The 20,649-nt window shown below is 38.5% G+C and overlaps 1 pseudogene; it reads right to left on the bottom strand.

The window, feature by feature from the left end:
- Window positions 1-824: 824 nt before the first annotated feature.
- On the bottom strand, window positions 825-9,170 carry LOC115302208 (annotated as a pseudogene).
- Between the last annotated feature and the right edge of the window lie 11,479 nt (window positions 9,171-20,649).

The raw sequence follows: 20,649 nt of genomic DNA on the forward strand, positions 1-20,649 counted from the left end.
AAAAAATAACATAATCTTTTTTATAATAATAGGGTATAGATAATAGATACTATTTCTAAAATTAGGTGGTAAAAGAAAGGTAAGGGGGATAGAGAAAATAAACTAATCTCATCATTTTTGCCTGTAGAGAATTAATAGACATCATCTAAAAAATGGAGGATTAAGAATAATATCAAGGAGGGGCACCTGGGTGGCTCAGTCGGTTGAGCAACAGACTTCATCTCAGGTCATGATCTCATGGTTAGTGAGTTTGAGCCCCACATCAGACTCTGTGCTGACAGCTCAGAGCCTGGAGCCTGCTTTAGATTCTGTGTCTCCCTCTCTTTCTGTCCCTCCCCCACTCACGTTCTGTCTCTCTCTCTCTCTCTCTCTCTCTCTCTCTCTCTCTCAAAAATAAATAAACATTAAAAAAAAGAGAGAGTAGTATCAACTAGGGGCACCTGGGTGGCTGTCAGTCAAGCCTCAAACTTCAGCTCAGGTGATGATGTTACAGTTTGTAGGTTCAAGCCCCATGTTGTCCTGTGCTGACAATGTGGAGCCTACTTGGGATTTTCTCTCTCCCTTTCTCTCTACCCCTCCCCCACGTGTGTATTTTCTTTCTCTCAAAATAAACTAAAAGAAAAAAGAATAGTATCAACTATCCTGGCTGCTCCTGTGGAAGCATGGAGGGCACATGTCGTCGGAGCTCACCAGCTTTGTGACTTTGTGCTCCCTTCTCTCTCTTTCAATCAACTCCACATGGACTAGGACATGGAAGGTTTTCTTCTTAAAAGGTTTCACTTCTTGAAGTGAAAGGTACAAAGATGCAGAGATATCTATGGCTTTCAGATGTTTACTTGAAGAGATTCTTCAACAGAAGTTTGTTGGGTTTCCTTATCTACATGAAGATTCACAAATTCTCTGTAATCAAACTGATGCCTTTGATTTAAGTAATTTAAAAAATGTTCCAGTAATCTGGCAAGGATGTGCCCAAGGGAGAGATACACAAATAGGACAGGTCACAGAAACTATCTGAAATAGGTGATTGCTGGGGCACCTGGGTGGCGCAGTCCAAAGCGTTCAACTTTGCCTCAGGTCATGATCTCACAGTTTGTGAGTTTGAGCCCTGAGCTGGGCTCTGTGCTGACAGCTCAGAGCCTGGAGCCTGCTTCTGATTCTGTGTCTCCCTCTCTCTCTGCCCCTCCCCCGCTCACACTTTGTCTGTCGGTCTATCTCTCTCTCTCTCTCTTTTTCAAAAATAAATAAACAAACATTGAAACAGATGATTGCTGTTATGGTGATCCAATAAATGCTGTCTGGTAAAATTCGATTCTTGACACAAGGGACACCTGACACAAGTGTCTGGCTTTTGACTTCGGCTCAGGTCATGGTCTCACTGTTTGTGAGTTTGAACCCCATGTTAACAGCACGGAATCTGCTTGGGAATCTGTCTCCCTCTCTTCTCTACACCTCTCCTGCTTTCTCTCTCTCTCTTTCAAAATCAATGTAAATAAACTTTAAAAAATTGAAAAGTAGAAGTAATCTCTACACCCAATATGGGGCTCAAATTCATGACCCAGAGATCAAGAGTCACATGCTCTACTAACTGAGCAATACAGGAGCTCCAGAACTTGTATTTTCTTGATAAGTTTCTGTGTTATCAAATATGGATGTTTCACTTCTACTGTTCCTTGAATAATTTTGAGAGATCTGAAAGTTTGGAATGATAGAGAGAATACCAAATTCATCTTGATAGTTCTTACAAGATTTATAATAGTGTCTTATACAATAGAATTTAAAATGTTTTGCACAGCATCTGCAGCTAACAGAATTTGGGTGTATTTAGAAGTATTTGTATTGACAAGAGAATAAAACTAATTTCCAAAAGAAAAGAATAGTATCAACTATTCTTTTTATTTTTTTATAATAGTTTATTGTCAAATTGGTTTCCATATAAAACCCAGTGCTTCTCCCCACAAGTGCCCCCCACCATGACCATCACCCCCTCCCTCCCTCCCCCTCCCCTTTCAGTTCATGGTTTGTCTTCAGTATTCAATAGTCTCCCTTGATCTGTGTCCCTCACTCTTCCTCGCTCTCTTTCCCCCTTCCTCTCCCCATGGTCCCCTGCCAGGTCTCTCCTGTTAAAGTTTATTTATTTACAAGGTGCTTTGATGACTTAGTCATTTAAGCGTTCAACTTCAGTTCAGGTCATGATCTCACAGTTCATGAGTTGGAGCCCTAAATTAAGCTCTGTGCTGACAGCTCAGAGCCTGGAGCCTGCTTCAGATTCTGTTTCTCTCTCTGCCCCTCCCCTGCTCACACTTTCTCTCTCTCTCTCTCTCTCTCTCTCTCTCTCTCAAAAGCAATTAACATTTAAAAAAAATTTTTTTGTTTATTTTAAGTATTCTCTACATCCAACATGGGCTTCGAACTAATGGTTCCAAGATCAAGGGTCACGTGTTCTTCTGACAAAGCCAGCCAGGTGCCCCACATCAACTGCCCTGAGTAGACAACTCTTGGATCAAAGATGAGAATATCTGACCTGTAGCATCAATGAAGCACTACAAGATTTTAGGGGTTAAACTAAAACAAAAGTCCCAGGGAATCTCATAGCCATAGATAATGGTTATGTCCACATCAAAGGGAAAGAAAAATATAGAAACTTTAAGTTCTGACAACTCAGATTGTTAGGTTCATTTATTCTTGTTTGTTTCTTTTCTAAAAAAAAAATCAATCAAGATAAAGGTAAGACTAATTAATTAAAAAACAGACTAAAATAGAAATAAGTCCCAAGAGCTGATGCTTTAAAAACAAAAAGCAAATAAAGTCTTATCTAACAAATCAAGGAGAAAATAGAGAAATCCTGAACACAGATAACAAATGAAACATGAAAAAATAGTCACAGATACAGAAGAAACTAAAACATTGGTGAAAGTTGACTTTTTTCGATCTTACAAAGAAATTTGAAAAATCGTAATGATACAAATACTTACCTAAGTAAGTATTATTTTATGAAACTTCCCCAAAAGAGACAAAGTCTAAGCAGACCAACTAGTGAAGAAACAGAAAAAGTGGTAATAGCTCTCCCACTCCAAAAGAACACAACCCAGATGATTTCACTGGGAGAGTTCAACTAAACCAATGGCTCTGAACTTGGGCCGTACATTGCAATCTCCGTGGAAGCATCACAGCATCACCTTTGAAACACCTAAAAGTCCAGACTGTGGCCCCAACCAATTAAATTAGCATCCCTGGGAGGTATTAGTAGTTTTTAAGCTCCCTAGGTAATTCCAATATGCAGCAGAGGTTGAGAACGACAATATTAAAATTTAAAGACATTTGTGATGCTATTTAAACTGCTCTTTTGTGTAGGGGCACCTGGGTGTCTCATTTAGTTGGTTACGTGGTTGATTTCAGCTCAGGTCATGATCTCATGGTTTATGAGTTCATGCCCTGTGTAGGTCTCTGTGATGACAGTGCAGAGCTTGGAACCTGCTTTGGATTCTGTGTCTCCCTCTCTCTCTACCCCTCTCCCACTCATGCTTTGTCTCCCTCAAAAAATAAACATTAAAAAATATATTTTAAAAGTAATAAACTGTTCCTTTGTGTAGAAAATAAAGGAAATTATTAATAATCTACAAAATAAATTCTTAGTTTGTAATATTATTAGCAGTATTGCTTTGTATGTTATAATTTTTTTTAGTGTTTATTTGTTTTTGAGAGAGAGAGAGAGAGAGAGAGAGAGCACTAGTGGGGGAAGGGCAGAGAGAGAGGGAGATACAAAATCCAATTCAAGCTCTAGGCTCTGAGCTGTCAGCACAGAGCCTGATGTCAGACTCAGACTCACAAACCTTGAGATCATGATCTGAATGAAAGTCAGACACTTAATTGACTGAGCTACCCAGGTGCCCCTGTAGTTAACTTCTAATAATTATAATTAAGTATAATTAATAATTAACTTATAATAATGTCATTAATAGTGTTATTTTGTAATGATATCAATGAGTACAACACTGACACAATATGATAAAGACAACACCAAAAAATAAAACTACAGACCAATAGCATTAATGATAATCCATGCCAAAAAATCTGTATTGACTGTCAGCAAACAGATCTAACAGTACATTAAAATAATAATGCATCAAGTAGGTTTCCTTCTAGGAATGGTGGTTTGGTTTAGTGTCAGAAAATCTATTAATGTAATTCACCATAATAGATCTAGAAGGAAAAATTATATTTAGTCATCTCTGTAGATCTTATTGAAAGATTTGATAAAATACAATATCACCTTTTGATTAAAAACTTCCACTAAGAAGTGCCTGGGTGGCTCAGTTGGTTAAACATCCAACTTTTCATTTAGGTTAGGTCACAATCTCACAGTTCCATGGGATCTAGCCCTGCATGGGGCACTGGGGGGAGGCTGCTTGGGATTCTCTTTCTCTCTGTCTGTCTCTCCCCTGCTCATGCTCTCTCTCTCTTTCAAAATAAATAAATAAACATTTTTTAAAACTCTCACTAAAATAGGAATAGATGGATACTTCTTGAATGTAACAAAAACGATCTTTCACTAAATCCTAAATCTGCATAATGGGGACATGCTGGCTCTTCTCCCTACTCAGGATCTTTATTCCTGCCGTGTTCTCATTAGATACTTTGCTTCCAGATCTTCCCAAGGCTGATTCTTTGTCAGTGTTGGGGTCTTAGTCCAAATAGTAACTCCTCTGAAATACTCCCATGACCATTCAAAGGAAGAATTTCACTCTTCCAAAATATCTATTTGTTTATTTCCTTATTCATCATCTTCCTCATTAGATTATAAACTATAAATGGGATTTGGCCTGCTTTGGCACTCAACAGAGGAGGGCAAGAGAAAGAGAGAGGAAAAAACAAACTCCTTCTGGGATACTAAATCCAAAGCGTAGTCTACGGTGAGCAACACCAAGGCCTATTTATGAAAAATAAAATATCTGTGAGGATTTTTTTTTATTTAAAATCAGACAATACAATATCTACAACTTAAAGAATTTCTTTTTTCTTAATTTTTGTAATGTTTATTTTTCAGAGAGAGAAACAGAGCACAAGTGGGAGAAAGGTAGAGAGACACACACACAAACTGAAGCAGGCTCCAGGCTCTGAGCGGTCAGCACAGAGCCTGATTTGGAGCTCTAACCCATGAATCATGAGATCATGACCTGACCAAAGTCAGACACTTAACCAACTGAGTCACCCAAGCGCCCCAAAGCATTTCTTGCTTATGCATTACCTCTCTACCACTCAAGGGGGTCTTCTTTGACTATGTCCACCTGCTTTGAAGCATATGATTTTCATCTGCTACCTTTCTTTCTCTTGGAAGTAGACATAACAGGAATTTTAATTTGATTTAGGAAAGACTGCCTTACTCATACCATCATCTGGTTTCTTTTTTCCACCCTCCATATCCTCCCAGACCCAATCAATGGGTACCTCAGCTATCCCAACTGACTGACCTTTCTCTGTTTGCTGGCCTTAGTGGTCAGTTTGTGCCAAATAGAAATGAAACTTCAGAGGGGAAACAAACTGGACTGGTCCTGGCTTAACTTGGCTTTTTCTGGGACAAAGATGTCCCACAATCCCTGCTCTTGACCTATAAGTGGAAAGAGGAAAACTAGCTGTTTAAATGCATGTTGATACCAATATTGTTGATGTACTGGGTCTTCTAGAAGGTAACATAACAGTAACTTTTTTCAATTAAAAAAAATTGCTAAGGCTGATTTTATTTTGAGATAAGAGATATGGAAAATCTTGAATCCTGTGTACTGCTCACATCTGACTCCATATCCAATACCCCTGTGGACTGGACTAGATGGTTTCCATAGCTTCCTTTGACTCCTAAGTTCTGACTCTGTGAGCTATATGAGTTCTTTGGTGGTGTATTTTAGGGCTTTCCTCATATTTAAAAAGAAAAATATGTCTATCAAATTAGCATAATGATATTCAGTACTGGAAAAAATGCAGAAAGGTTGGCACTCACATACTACTGCTCGGGCATACATTGGTTTAATACTCTTTGAAAGCAATTTGGTACCATGTCAGTGAGTTTTTTTTTTTTAAGTTAATATTCTAACAGAAAATAATGATATTGTAATCTTGAAAGTGGAACATACAGTATCATCACAAGTTACATTTAAGAGTTTAGAACATGGGGAAATACATTTTCATGCTAAGAGAAAATTGAAAAAGAATAGCAGTATCTATCCTAGTAGTTTTCTTTGGGTGGTGGAATTACAAACTATTCTTCTCTCCCCTCCCAGCTGTGTTTGCATTTTCCAAATTTTTCATACAGATTACAGCTCACTTTCATAATTTTAAAACCTTACTGAAAAACTACACAAGGTAAAATTCTAAGAGGAAAATTTTAAAAGAATGAAGAAAATTCAAGTGGGTGACTTTGAATAGGCTAAATAAGCCAGGATCTCTTATGAGTAGCTTGGAGCTTGATCAAGAGAAAATGTTGGCAGTAAGATAGGCTATTGAAAGGAGAAGGAGTGAAGCTATGACTTGGATTTAAAAACAATCAACAGGAGTGCCTAGGTGGCTCAATTGGTTAGGCGTTCAACTCTTGGTTTTAGCTCAGATCATGATCTCATGGTTTGTGAGTTCCAGCCCCACATCAGGCTCTGCACTGCTTGGCATTCTCTCTCTCTCCCTCTCTCTCCCTCTCTCTGCCCCTCCCCTGCTTGTGTGCCCACTCTCTTTCAAAGGAAATAAATAAATAAACTTAAAAAAAAAAAAAAGAATCAAACATAGTATGGCACAAACCCAAGAAGAATAGTTTAGAGAGTCTTAGGAGTCAAGGCCAATAGGAAGTAAAAAATGAAACAAACAACAGAATATATGAACATAGTGCTCACCTAAATAACAAGTGGAATGGGAAGACTGATGTAAAAATTCTGTGTAGGTGTTGCTATAGTGTGCATATTTGGGGCAATCAATAGACCACAAAATATATACAGTGGAGTTTAAGCACTAGGTTATAAACAATTGGAATTTAATATTTAGAGCATAATTGTTGTTAGCTTTGCCTCATTAGATTTCATATGGTAATGTCACTTCTGTGATTGATGACCATGAGAAGGGATTGAACATCATGTTTGGTACTCACTTTCACTCTTTGGGAGCTGAGTATAGTCAGAAGACCAGTAGTGAGCATAGGCAATAACATTCCTAAAAAGTGTAATTTCAAAATGGTGACAAAGGAACTGTGTCAACTTGGTAAGTGTCTAGGAAGGAACTTACCTCTGGGATTTTTAGATTCAGACATTTTTCCTCTGTATGTCTCCTCACCAAATTAAAATTTGTATTTGAGTACAAAAACCTATAAATTGAGTACCTTTAAGAAAACATGACAGTACTTATAAAAGCTGTTTAGAAACTACAAATCAAAGTAACAGAGAAATGTCTGGCTTTAGATGACTGGATATAACGTGGAGACAAATCTAAACCAAAATAAATATCTCAATAGCTTAACACACCAGCATACTTCCTTACACTCAGTACAGTGTCCTACAACATGCTAAGGGAATGATTCTTGCCTAATCTCACTGATTGATTTGTTGTTTTTTTCTCCATCCTCTAATTATGAGCATCCCTTTGGATCAGCTTTCCTCTGGTGTTCTAGTCTTTCTCCTGGGGACAACTTATCCACATTCCATCAATGTACTGAACCAGTATGAACTGAGCACCAACTATGAGCCAGACACTGTACAAGACACCAGGACACTCCAAGACCACATTGTCCATGAGCCAGAGGAAAAATACTTGAGCAAGGATAACATAATGTGATGAGCAGTTAGTACAAATTACCAAGGGAGAAAAAAGAAGGTGTGACTGACATCTAAGAAGTCTTCACAGGAGGAGATATTAGTAAAAGATGACAGAAATGTTCAAAGATGGACATGACAATTTCAGCCTAAGGGAATAATAAGTGCAAAGGCATGGAATTATGACACAGCAGAGCACTTCTGGGAAGGGATAAGAAGATTGGTATGGAGGAACTTCGAGGGGCCCCAGTGGGTGTAAGGAAGGGAAGCTGCAGATGAAGTGAGTGTTGTGGGGAATTCTTCTAAGCCCTGGTAATAAGTTCAGACCTTATTCATTGTGTATTGAAAGCCATTAAAAGTGGTTAAGCAAGAAAGAGACAAGGTTATATTTGTATCTTAATCCCTTGGGTGGCAATTTGGATGATCCCCTGAGAAGATCTAAGCAAGTAAAAGGCATTTTAATAATCCAGAAGTGAAGTCTTAGGAGCCTGAACTAAGAGAATGGCATCAGGAGATGAAGGATGGATTCAAGAAGCAGAAATGGACAGGTGTATGAGCAAAAGGATGGAGGGAGTAAAAAGAGAGAACAAAGACAACTTCAAAGTTTCTAGCACAGTTAGAAAATTGGATGTTGATATCACTAAATGAAACAAAAATATATAAGAGCCATATATGAAAGAGATGAACCAAAGGGAAGGAAGACAAATGATACCTATTTTGACATGATGAGTTGGAAGGGTCTGTAGGAATATCTGAAACAGATGTCTTGTGAGCAGTTGAAGGTAAGAGTGTGGAGCTTAGAAATAAATGTGGGGGTTAAAGCCATTAGCAAGTGACAGCTTCAGCGTTGAAAGGAAATGAAATCACCCAGGAACTGTAAAACGGAAAGTACCTACTTTTATCTAGATACTCACATTTTTCTCCAATACTTTACTCTCTGAAAGTCTGTGCCCTCCATCTTCATTTGCTTACCAGACTTCTCCATATGGACATCCTACCATCCCCTCAAACATGAAATGAATCTTATGATGTTGTAGGTCAAAATTAGTTGAATATTGGGATTACATGTGATTCAGTCTTAATAGTTGGCATTTCACAACTGCATTATTACATCAGTTTCTTGGCTTCCTTACCTTCCAGCTCACCTTTTTTTTTTTTAATGTTTTATTTATTTTTTGATACAGAGAGAGACAGAGCATGAGAGGGGGAGGGGTAGAGAGAGAGAAGGAGACACAGACATAGAAGCAGGCTCTGGGCTCTGAGCTAGCTGTCAGCATAGAGCCTGACACAGGGCTCGAAACCACGAACATGAGATCTGACCTGAGCCGAAGTCGGAGGCTTAACCGACTGAGCCACCCAGGCGCCCCAGCTCACCTTCTTATAATTCATATCAGCAAATATTTCTCACTCCCTACTTCATACATTATTCCCCTGCTCAAAGCCCTTCAGGGATGTCCTATTAATTGTTATAGCCAATCTAAGCCTCATTCTCAATTCTATCACTTCTCAATATTATTCTCCACCTAATAGGGCTGGGCTCTGTGTCTTGTGAACTAACCCACAGTGCTCAATCAATTCTTTGTTCTTATTCTACCCCTAATTTTTAACTCTCCTCTGTAAACTTATCCAAACTCTGCTGAGCATTCAAAGCAGCATTTGTCAACTTTTTGACCATGATTCCCTTTACTAAAGCTAACTCAAAACCCATGCTCATCCTTGTCCTCTTCCACTAGACAGGCTGGAGAGAGTCGGTGCTTTTTTTCTGAGCCTCCTTTCAAACCAGTGGAGGCCATGCGACCCAATACTGGCCAATTGTGCTGCATTCTCTTTCTTCCTGCCTTAAAAATGGGCACAGGTGTCCTGAGCTGCAGCAACCATCCTGGCATCATCAACTAGTCAGCACACCAAGGATTACAAGTGGTAAAACACAGATTCCTAGGTCTTTGATGATATCCCTGGGCTATGCGAGGCCAGGACTACCTACCTTTGGACTTAAACTATGTGAGAAAATAATCCCCTCATGGTTTAGGCTACCGTTGCCTGTCTTGTTTGTTTTTTATTTGTTGTTGCAGAAGATACTGCAAATTGATAAACACGGCATGCTCACATTATATATTTTTTAAACAGTAACATACCCTAGTAACTAATAAATTGATGCAAGTCTTTATGCACAAAAATAAACATCCACTTGATAGTTCAAACATGTATCCAACAAAAAGCCAGCTGAGAAATGTAAACACACATATATTCCACCCATTATGGCTTTTTGTGGCAGCTACTCTCTCTGAAGGTCACAGAATCTAGGAGAGCCCACTATTAAACGCTTAATTTGTGTTAAGGAGAGAGTTTCAGTTCTTTAACTACAATATGTTTAAGGTATTCTATAAGCATTTAGTTCTCCTTTACTGCAACTGAAAAGGGACTTCTAAATTCTCAGGTTTTTATATTTTAACCTTTTGCTTTCCCTCTAAAAAGAAAGATAGGCAACTCCTCAGAATAGGGTACTTAAGTATCTTCTGTCCTGATTTGGTAGACATCCGTTTCATGCTACCGTAGACATCTTCTAAGATGGCCTCCAATGTTCTCCACCTCTCGATATTTATGGTGTTTAATCTACTCCCCAGAGCATGGGCTGGATTTGTTGCCAGGTCACTGGGTAACTCTATATTTACCATTTTGAGGAACTGTCAAACTGGTTTTTCTAAAGTGGCTGTGGAAAATTATAATCCAGGTAAACTACTTTTGATTTATGAAACAAAATGCAAATTATTTAACCTGTGTTTTCCATCATTTGTAGGATGGGATGATTCCAAAAATAAAGACTAGGGGCTCCTAGGTGGCTCAGTTGGTTGAGCATCCGACTTTGGCTCAGGTCATGATCTCATGGTTCATGGGTTCGAGCCCCGCATGGAGTTCTGTGCTGAGAGCTCAGAGCCTGGAGCCTGTTTCAGATTCTGTGTCTCCTCTCTCTGCCCCTCCCTTGTTCGCACTCTGTCTCTCTCTGTCTCAAAAATAAATAAACACTAAAAAAACAAAAACAAAAAAAAATAAAGACCAATATTTATTGAGCACTTACATGCACTGGCCCTGTTCTAGATAATGTCTAAGATTAATGTAATCCCCTGTGATAAGGTTGTCAGATAAAATAAAGGACACTCAGTTAAATTTAAATTTCAGATACAAAAAGGATAATTATGTCCTATGCAATCTCTGCCCAAGGTCTCATAGTAGTATATGCTATTATGTACCAGGATGGGGGACTAGGCCATCTGACTTTGGAACAACTGCTCTTAATTTCAAGTAATGTCAAGCAGTTCTTATAAAATGAATAAAGTCTTAAAAGGATTTTCTACCCACAGTAGTAAATTTTCATTAATGTTAGTTCCCTTCCAGCTCTCTTCCTTCCCTCTCTTCCTTCTTCCCTCAGTACTCCTAAACCCTATTAAGAATTAAATCAACCTGTTGGGTGCCCACAGGCACTTTGGGTGTCCATACCTCTTTCATAATAATATTCTGCAGGTAAGTGTCATTGATGAATGATTACAATTCTTGAATTGAGACTTTAATGAAAAGTTATCTAAATACTAATTTACTATACCAGGTTATGATAGGGATACCAACACCCTTGGGGAAAGTGTTAAGAAATAAACAATTCCTCTATATATGCAGGCCAGGAAAGTGAAAGTCCTGTTCTTTCTAAATTGACATTTCTAATTTTCTTCTTCAAAAATAAGTAATTAGGGGCACCTGGGTGGCTCAGTTGGTTAAGCGTCTGACTTCAGCTCAGGTCATGATCTCACAGTTCGTGGGTTCAAGCCCCACATCGGGCTCTGTGCTGACAGCTAGCTCAGAGCCTAGAGCCTGCTTCTGATTATGTGTGTCCCTCTCTCTCTGCCCCTCCCCTGCTCATGATCTGTCTCTCTGTCTCTCAGAAACAAATAAATGTTAAAAAAAAAAAGTGAAAGAAATAAAATAAAAATAAGAATAAGTAATTAATGATCAAGTATATCAAGTTTGATTGAAATACTAAGTACATTAATTATATACCTATATTATGAATCCAATTGTTTAAATATATCAATGGCAATTCTTTTTTCTAGGAATGGTTATCAAATACATTAGTCTCTAGAATTCTTCCAACAAGATTTGCAGGCATCTTTTAAAAAGTAGACAGCAATGTGTCTTTCATCAATCATTAAACACAAGAAAGTCTTTTGTTCCTTCTACATGTCAGTGCTGTATAGAACACTCATATCCCTATGAGTAAGTAGTCAACACTTGTTTGCTCTCTGGAATTTATTTGAATATGTTTGTAACTCAGTATACAGTTATTCTTAGAAAATTAATATGGTTCAGAAGAAGAAATGCTAGTAGATCCAAAGCTGGTTCCTATATCATAGTAGTCATTTTGGTGACTGTGTTTCTTGGCCTAACTGCTCTCTTTTTTCAGCTGAAAATTATGTTGGCTGTGAGCCAAGCCACAGCACCTCCGCCCCGAGGAGTGACTCAGATAATTAGACAAAAGCATTTAAACTTCTTCAGGATTTTTTCAGGCTTCTCTCCTGACATTTTTTCTTCTTAGTCAACGAACTATTCATTTTGTGTAGTTGAGGGGGAAAACTACTACCATTCATAAATCAATAATGCCTGTTCTCAATCATCATCTTTAAAAAGGCTCAATTAGGGGTGCCTGAGGGACTCAGTCGGTTAAGCGTTCAACTCCTGATGCTTTCAGGTCATGATCTCAAGGTTCATGAGATCAAACCCAGTAATTAGGCTCTGCACTGACATTGTGGAGCCTGTTTGGGATTCTTTCTCTCCCTCTCTCTCTGCCCCTTTCTCTCTCCCTCTTTCTCAAGAAAAAGAAACATTTAAAAAAAATTTTTAGGGGCGCCTGGGTGGCTCAGTCGGTTAAGCCTCCGACTTTGGCTCAGGTCAGATCTCACGTTCGTGGGTTCAAGCTCCGCGTCAGGCTCTATGCTGACAGCCAGCTCAGAGCCTGGAGCCTGCCTCTGGTTCTGTGTCTCCTTCTCTCTCTGCCCCTCCTCCTCTCATGCTCGGTCTCTCTCTGTATTAAAAATAAATAAAACATTAAAAAATTTAAAAAAAAATAAACGAAACATAAAAAAATATTTAAAAAAAAATTTTTAATGTTTATTCATTTTTGAGACAGAGAGAGACAGAGCATGAGTGGGGGAGGGGCAGAGAGAGAGGGAGGCACAGGATCCGAAGCAGGCTCCAGGCTCTGAGCTGTCAGCACAGAGCCCAACGTAGGGTTGAACTTCCCAACTGCGAGGTAGTGACCTGAGCTGAAGTTGGATGCCTAACCGACTGAGCCACTCAAGCGCCCCAACATTTTTTTAAAAAGATGCAATCAATAAATAATTTCTCGTCACCTTGAGAAAGTCTTTGTTCACTGAGTACTTTTTTTTATATACAGTATAATTTTTTAAACTTATTAGGGGACTCCTTGGTGGCTCAGTCGGTCAAGCATCTGACTTCAGCTCAGGTCATGATTTCACAGTTCATGAGTTTGAGGCCTGTGCTGACAGCTCAGAGCCTGAAGCCTGCTCCAGATTCTGTCTCCTGCTCTCTCTGCTCTCCCCCGCTCACGCTCTCTCTCTCTCTCTCTTTGCCTCTACCGTGGTTACACACTCTCTCTCTCAAAATAAATAAACATTAAAAAATTGTTAACTTTTTATTATGGGTACTTTCAAACATTACTAACATAAATTTTAGATTTTATATCTGCTTTAAATTTTTTTAATTTTTAAACTAGAGGGGAAAAGGAGAATAGAACTAACTTCTATTGAGCACTTACCATGCCAGGCATCATACTAGAGATGTTCTCCTAAGTTACTACTTTTGGTGATAAAACCCTACAGGGTGAACCTTACCATTCCCACTTTTAGAAAAGAAAATAGATGAAAAGATAACCTTTCCAATGTCACTTAGCTATGGAGTAGCAGGTCTAGGATTCAAACCTAAGTCTGTCTTACTCAAAGCCCTGTGTTCTTTCCCCGAATTAACCCTGTCAGTTAGGGAACTAAAATACCTGTGAAAAGATAGTAAAGGTCTTATACGACACTTTGAGGAAAGAGGGATCTCCTCTACCATCATCTTCCCTCTGTGCTATGAATAGCATTCACAACACCAAACACAGGATATTTCCAGATCCTAAGTCCTCTAGTGTTACAAATACTAGAATTCAGAATCCAAAAGTCACTCAGTTTCATAACTCACTGATTTGAGGCTTAGCAAGGCAACAACTATTAGGCATACCAGTAGGCAACATATTTAGGTTTTATTAGGATGGGATATGCAGCAAGAAAAAGAAAAAGGAATGGGAAGAAAAGAGAAAAAAGAAAAGAAAAAAGCGTTATCACCAAAGTTATGAAAGGAGAAAAATTAACATATCTAAGTATACAGAAAAAAAATTGCCCTGCCAACCTTACTAATTAGGAAGATTAGACCCAGGATGTAATTTAGTTTTGTCATGTTAGTCTAAAATCTCCCTCCAACGACATATCAAACAAATAATAAGAGTACCTATTAACATTTATTTAAATATTTTCTCCAAGATTTAAGTGGGGGGGAAAAAGGAAGAAAAATTTAATGTTTTGTTCTATTTTTCACATTTGTCTCAACAAAAATAGGACTTAAGATTCCTCAAGTAGGGCTCCTGGGTGGCTTAGTCAGTGAAGCATCCCTACTTCCGCTCAGGTCGTGATCTCACTGTTCATTTAGTTTGACTCCTGCATCGGGTGAGCTTGAGCCCTGCTCTGGCTCCACAATGACAGTGTGGAGCCTGTGTGGTTTTCTCTCTCTCTCTCTCTCTCTCTCTCTCTCTCTCTCTCTCTGGCCATCATGGTATTCTCTCTCTCTCTCTCCCTCTTTTTCCCTCTCTGCCCCTCACTCACTTGCACCCATTCTCTCTCAAAAATTAATTAATTGATTGGTTAAAATGAAATATTAAAAAAAGCTTCTTCAAGTAGTTTTCTAAATACTAGGTTCTTATGTGAAATGCATTCACTATCTTAAGTATTAATCATGAATTGAAAAGAATAAGAAATGGAATCCAATCACATAAAAATTTTAACTCATGAAGAAAAAACAATCAATCACAAAAAGTTTAAACTTTTCGTTTAATAGCACTAGTGTTCACTCTGAGATACCTACCTGTCTTTACTCTCAAACCTGATTATAGTTCAGATTTTTAAAGTTTTAAAAAAGAAGCCAAAATTGCAATGTGTTCGTTTCAGATACGGGCTCAAGGTTCCCACAGGCTCAAGGTTCCCACAAGCTCAAAGTTCCTAAGAAACAATTCATGGCTTAAGAAAAAATGGAAGTGTATCAAATAGAAATGTGATTGTCAATAGCTACCAGCATCCCAGGTTTGTCCTCTTATATCCATAAATGAGGCATGAGTTATTAACCTCAAAAATCTTGTTTAAAAGCTGATTCTAGGGGCACCTGGGTGGCTCAGTTGGTTAAGCATCTGGCTTCTGCTCAGGTCAGATCTCACAATTCATGGATTCGAGCCCCGCATCAGGCTCTGTGCTGACGGCTAGCTCGGAGCCTGGAGCCTGCTTCGGATTCTGTGTCTCCCTCTCTCTCTGACCCTCCCCTGCTTACACTGTCCCTCTCTGTCTCTCAAAAATAAATTTAAAAAAACATTAAAAAAATAAAATAAAAGCTGATTATAATCACCCCTGGGGGGCGACTGGGGGGCTCAGTGCATTAAGCAACAGGCTCTGGGTTTTGGCTCAGGTCATAATCTCACAGTTCTTGAATGCTCCATGTTGGGCTCTGTGCTGACAGTGTGGAGCCTGCGTGGGATTCTCTCTCTCTCCCTCTCTCTCTGCCCCCAACTTGTGCTGTCTCTGTCTCTCTCAAAATAAATAAATAAACTTTAAAAAAATCACTATTGGTTACCTAGAGCCAAATATATATACAAAGATACTGACATAATCCCTAATTACCAAATCACTACATATTTTCTTAGTCTGAAGTATGTAACTACTGCTTTTTCTAAACATAACTACTGTTTTTAATATCCCTGCATTTCTGCTAAGTACTTGTTGAAAGAAAGAATGACTCCCAAATACTAATTATCTTTAATTTTCTTAAAAAAAAATTCTGTTTTCAATTTACTGATAGCAAACAAGAAGGTTCTTTAAATAATTCAACGTTAAGCCCTCTAAGTCAAAACCTCAGAAAAAGGAAAGTTATGGTTCGTAGTCACTGACTCATTTCCTTAGATGATTCAACCTCCTGGCTTTAATACCGCCTTGCCTTCCTCTCCCGCTTCAAACTGTAATTCACACACAGGGGAATAAACCCCTGACACTATAAAGCTAGCTTTCCTGTACTACCACCCCAGAATCTTTTAAACAAATGGTCTTTCTATAAGCTTTTATACACTTTTGATGTTGAAGTCCTATCATCTAATCCAATTAACAGTGGGACAAATTTACACATGCTACATGGAGTTTTTCTAAAAGTTATTGAAAACATTCAGGGATTTTTTTCCCCCACCTCTTAAAAATGAGTAGTTAACTTGTCACTGCCAGAAAGATGATTTCATTAAAATGTGTATTTCCCTGCTACTCTGCACAAGCCTTTGAAAGTAAGTCTGTGCTTCACCTTGTTTTTCCATGTATTCTTTAAATATTTATACACCTCAAATGTTGAGTTCTTTGTGAATAAATTCATGAATTTAACTAATACAAGTCCAGACCGACAAAGACAAAGTAAAAGAATTAAATACATCAAAGGCATGTCTGTACATGCCCATAATTCCTGGCAAAACGCACAGCAGAAACAGAATACATCTGGCTTCTTCTCCCCAAGTAAAAGCAAGACAAGATCCAGCCAGCTATGAAGGGTTCAGAAGTCATGTGTCCTGATGCTGCTGTTGAAAAACGGTAATTTGCAAACCATCCCCTAGTAAAGGACATATAGAGACACAGTTCAAACTAACCTGATGTCACTCATCTAACATAGGATAGGAGAGAGGAAGTCCTCTTCCTCCTCACCATTTGTGCCCCACTTCATAACCAAAGCCTTTCTTGTCAGCCAGACCTGCAGGTTCTAGCACATAGATAAAGAAGAATATTAAGGAGTTATTTAAAATTGCCAAATTCTCAGGGTGCCTGGGTGGCTGAGTCAGTTGGGTGTCTGACTTTGTTTGGCTCAGGTCATGATCTCACAGTCCATGAGTTCAAGTCCCTCTGTCAGCGTAGAGCCCGGAGCCTGCTTCAGATTCTGTCTCCCTCTCTCTGCCCCTCCCCCACTCTCTCTCTCTCCCTCTCTCTCTCAAAAATAAAATAAAAACATTAAAAAAAATTTAAATTGCCAACTATCTCGCTCATTGGATGGAAGCACCCTCTTCATATGTTCAAATAAGCCTTGGTCCCTCCAAAATATTGCTTTGTCTCCAGGATCATATGTAAATATTCCAGATAAATTGGATTGATGACAGTCATATCTATTGGATCATAGCCACCATGTTTTACTGAATTCAATGTTAAAAAAAATTATAATTTATTACAGTTTGTTAGAATCCTCCTTTCCTAAAGGCAATTGTTTTGGATTCAACAAGACTTGGGTTTGAGTATAGGCTTTCTCATGGAATAGCTGTGGTATCATAAAGAAATTACTGGGGTGCTGAGTGACTCAGTGAGTTAAGCATCCAACTTTGGCTCAGGTCATGATCTCATGATTTGTGGGTTCAAGCCCCGCATCGGGCTCTCTGGTGAAAGCTCAGCCACTGGAACTTGCTTCAGATTCTGTGTCTCCTTCTCTCTCTGCCCCTCCCCTACTCATGCTCTGTCTCTCTCAGATATAAACAAAAAAAAAGAAAGAAAGAAAGAAAGAAAGAAAGAAAGAAAGAAAGAAAGAAAGAAAGAAAGAAGTTACTTATATTTTTGTGCTTTTTCTCCTATCTGTAAAGTAGGAGAGAGCACCACCTATTTTGCTAGTCTGTTGTGAAGATAACATTTAAAGCCAGTAGCACACTGGCAGGCACACAATAATTATTTAATAATGTGTACCATTATTTAATTCTATACTTCATTTTGTCATCCTATAGATTTTTTCTGTCTAACCCTAAAATTCAAAACTGATGGTGACAGAAAGTATTAAACTTCGGTTTGCAAATCTTGAGTTTCATAGTAAATTGGAAACTATATTTTAGCTAAATAGGGGTTAAGTTAATCAGCATGATACTTACATAATAGAAATTCTTGGGGCTCCTGGGTGGCTCCGTTGATTGAGTGTTCAACTTTGGCTCAGGTCATAATCTTGTAGTTCATGGATTCAAACCCTGCATCAGGTTCTCTGCTGTCAGCACAGAGCCCTCTTCGGATCCTCTGTCTCCCTTTCTCTGCCCCTCCCTGATTCACAGTCTCTCTCTCTCAACAATAAACATCAAAAAAAGAAATTATTTTAAATTTCACTCCATGACTATATGAGTGATAATAAAAGGAATTCTGAGTTTCAGTTATATCACTAACTTCTATGATTTACTGGATCAGTCCTGGCCACCATGGCTTACTTCCTACATTTGTGACGTAAGTATCTGTACCTACATCTGTAATTGCCGGGGGACTAGAATTACTTGGGCATGTTCGTTTTAAGCATTTTTCAGGAGGAGTGCCCTAACTATGGAAAAAGAGCAGCTTAAAGGAATAGAGATTAACATTTTTCAAATAGAGTTTTTTTCCAATTTTTCTTTACCTCTAGGAAACGGGTGGTAAGGAGCACATACTCCTCATTTCCTACTCCACCCTCAACAATCAATACCTATGACACTTACCTGAATGTTGTCTTGAAAATTAAATGACCCTTCTATATTAAAGTATATACTAAAGTATAAAATATTTATTTATTTATTTATATAAACTTGTGCACATATCCCCCTCTGGCTATCACATCCTTAACATCTATTATCAACCCTTAATTCCCAGTCTTCTGGAATACTTCTGTTAGCAGCTTCTCTACTGCTTCCTGTCTCTTTCATTGCAAATTAGTTTCTGGCCACTTTATTCAAACTTCCCTAAGGAAAGTCCTGATGACTTTCTAATATCAATTCTAAAGAATTCATTTTGAACTTCAACCTCCTTGATCTCCCTGTAGGATATGACATTATTGATATTCTCTCCCATTTCTTCTTGGTCTTCTTTGTTAATACCCTCTTCTTCCACCCACCCCTTAAACATCAGTTGTTCCTCGGGGAAATCTTCTATCCTCTGCCCGTCATTCTTCTCACTCCCAGGGAATCTCACTATCATCTGTGGTTTCAAAAACCCATTTACAAGCTAAGTCGTAAACCTCTATCTATAGACTGGATGTCTCCTGACCTCTCTACTGCATATCTCCATGTAGATGTCCATGCTATAGGCACCTAAAACTTGCTGACAAAACTGGGACTCCTCCCTTTAAACTTCCCCTTTTTCCTCTAGTTTGTATCTTTATAAATGTAACTTTCATTAGCAGTCACTCATTCAGACTTTTTCCCTTGTTCGTTTTCATTCAGTTGGCCAAAACTTGGTGATTCTGCCTCTAAAATAGGGTTTCCTAAACTATAGTGCTTGGAATGAACCTTTGTTCCGCAGGATAGTTTTTAAAAAATTGTTAGGGTTCTGTGATCAAATGTGAAAATGCTAGGTTAAAGCATTCGAAGACTTCTAAGAACCTTCAACATACTGCTAATGTGACTTGTGACTCTCAAATGCAGATACAATATGAAGCATTTCCCAAATAGTTTGGAAGCTTTTTTCCAAGAGATTATCTTTGATGATCAAAATTGTACAGAACATACTTTGCAAAATGTCATTCAAATATTTCTCAAATGTGTTCTCTCCTCTCCACCCCCATAGCCATTGCTTCAACTAGGGAAGCCTCTCTCATCTAGTTGACAATAGGCTTCCTGCCTAGGACCTTTATTCATCCTTTATTCATCCTTTACAGTAGTTGGTAAGTGCCCTAAAATGTAAGTCTCGTGCAATTTTGTGCTGAAAAATCCCACAAGGTTTTCCCAGAACCCATATTATAAAATCCAAAGTGTCTTTTAAAAACAAAGGCACTTTATAATCCAGCATCTGACCATCTTTCCGTCTTCATCTCATACCAGTCCACCCAATGCTCCAGGCATAATATACTAGCTGTCAATTTCAGATGGTGCTATGCTAACACTTGGCTTTTGCATATAACTGTTCTGCTGCCTAGAATGTCACCCACCTCTTATCTGAATAATTCTTATTCATCCTTCCTTTAAAATTCACCTCAGGGGCACCTGGGTGGCTCAGTCGGTTGAGCGTCCGGCTTCGGCTCAGGTCATGATCTCACGGTTCGTGGGTTTGAGTGCCACGTCAGGCTCTGTGCTGACAGCTAGCTCAGAGCCTGGAGGCTGTCTTCGGATTCTGTATCTCCCTCTCTCTCTCTCAACCTCCCCTGCTCACGCTAGCTCTGTCTCTCAAAAATAAATTTAAAAAAATAAACATTAAAAAAAATTTTAAGTAAAAAAATAAAATTCACTCAGATGTCTTCTTCTGAAGCTTTTCTTTCATCTGACTACCTCCCATTCCCTAGCAGAGCAAGGTGTCTCACTGGTGTAGACCCAATGCACCATGTGTTATAGCACATCTCTGTAATTATCTATGGATACATCTCTAATTTCAACTGGACTATGACCTTCTTAAAGATTAATGACGTTTATTTATTCCTGCTTCTTGGCCCTACTACAGTGCCTAGAACACAGTAAATAAATTCTTGGTGAATAAATGGATAAATATATATATTACCTTTTAACTATTTCAATACTATTTCTGAAAACTGATTTAAATGTTACAGTATGTGTTTTATC

The sequence above is a fragment of the Suricata suricatta genome, chromosome 9 (assembly GCF_006229205.1).
Source record: "Suricata suricatta isolate VVHF042 chromosome 9, meerkat_22Aug2017_6uvM2_HiC, whole genome shotgun sequence".
NCBI lineage: Eukaryota > Metazoa > Chordata > Mammalia > Carnivora > Herpestidae > Suricata > Suricata suricatta.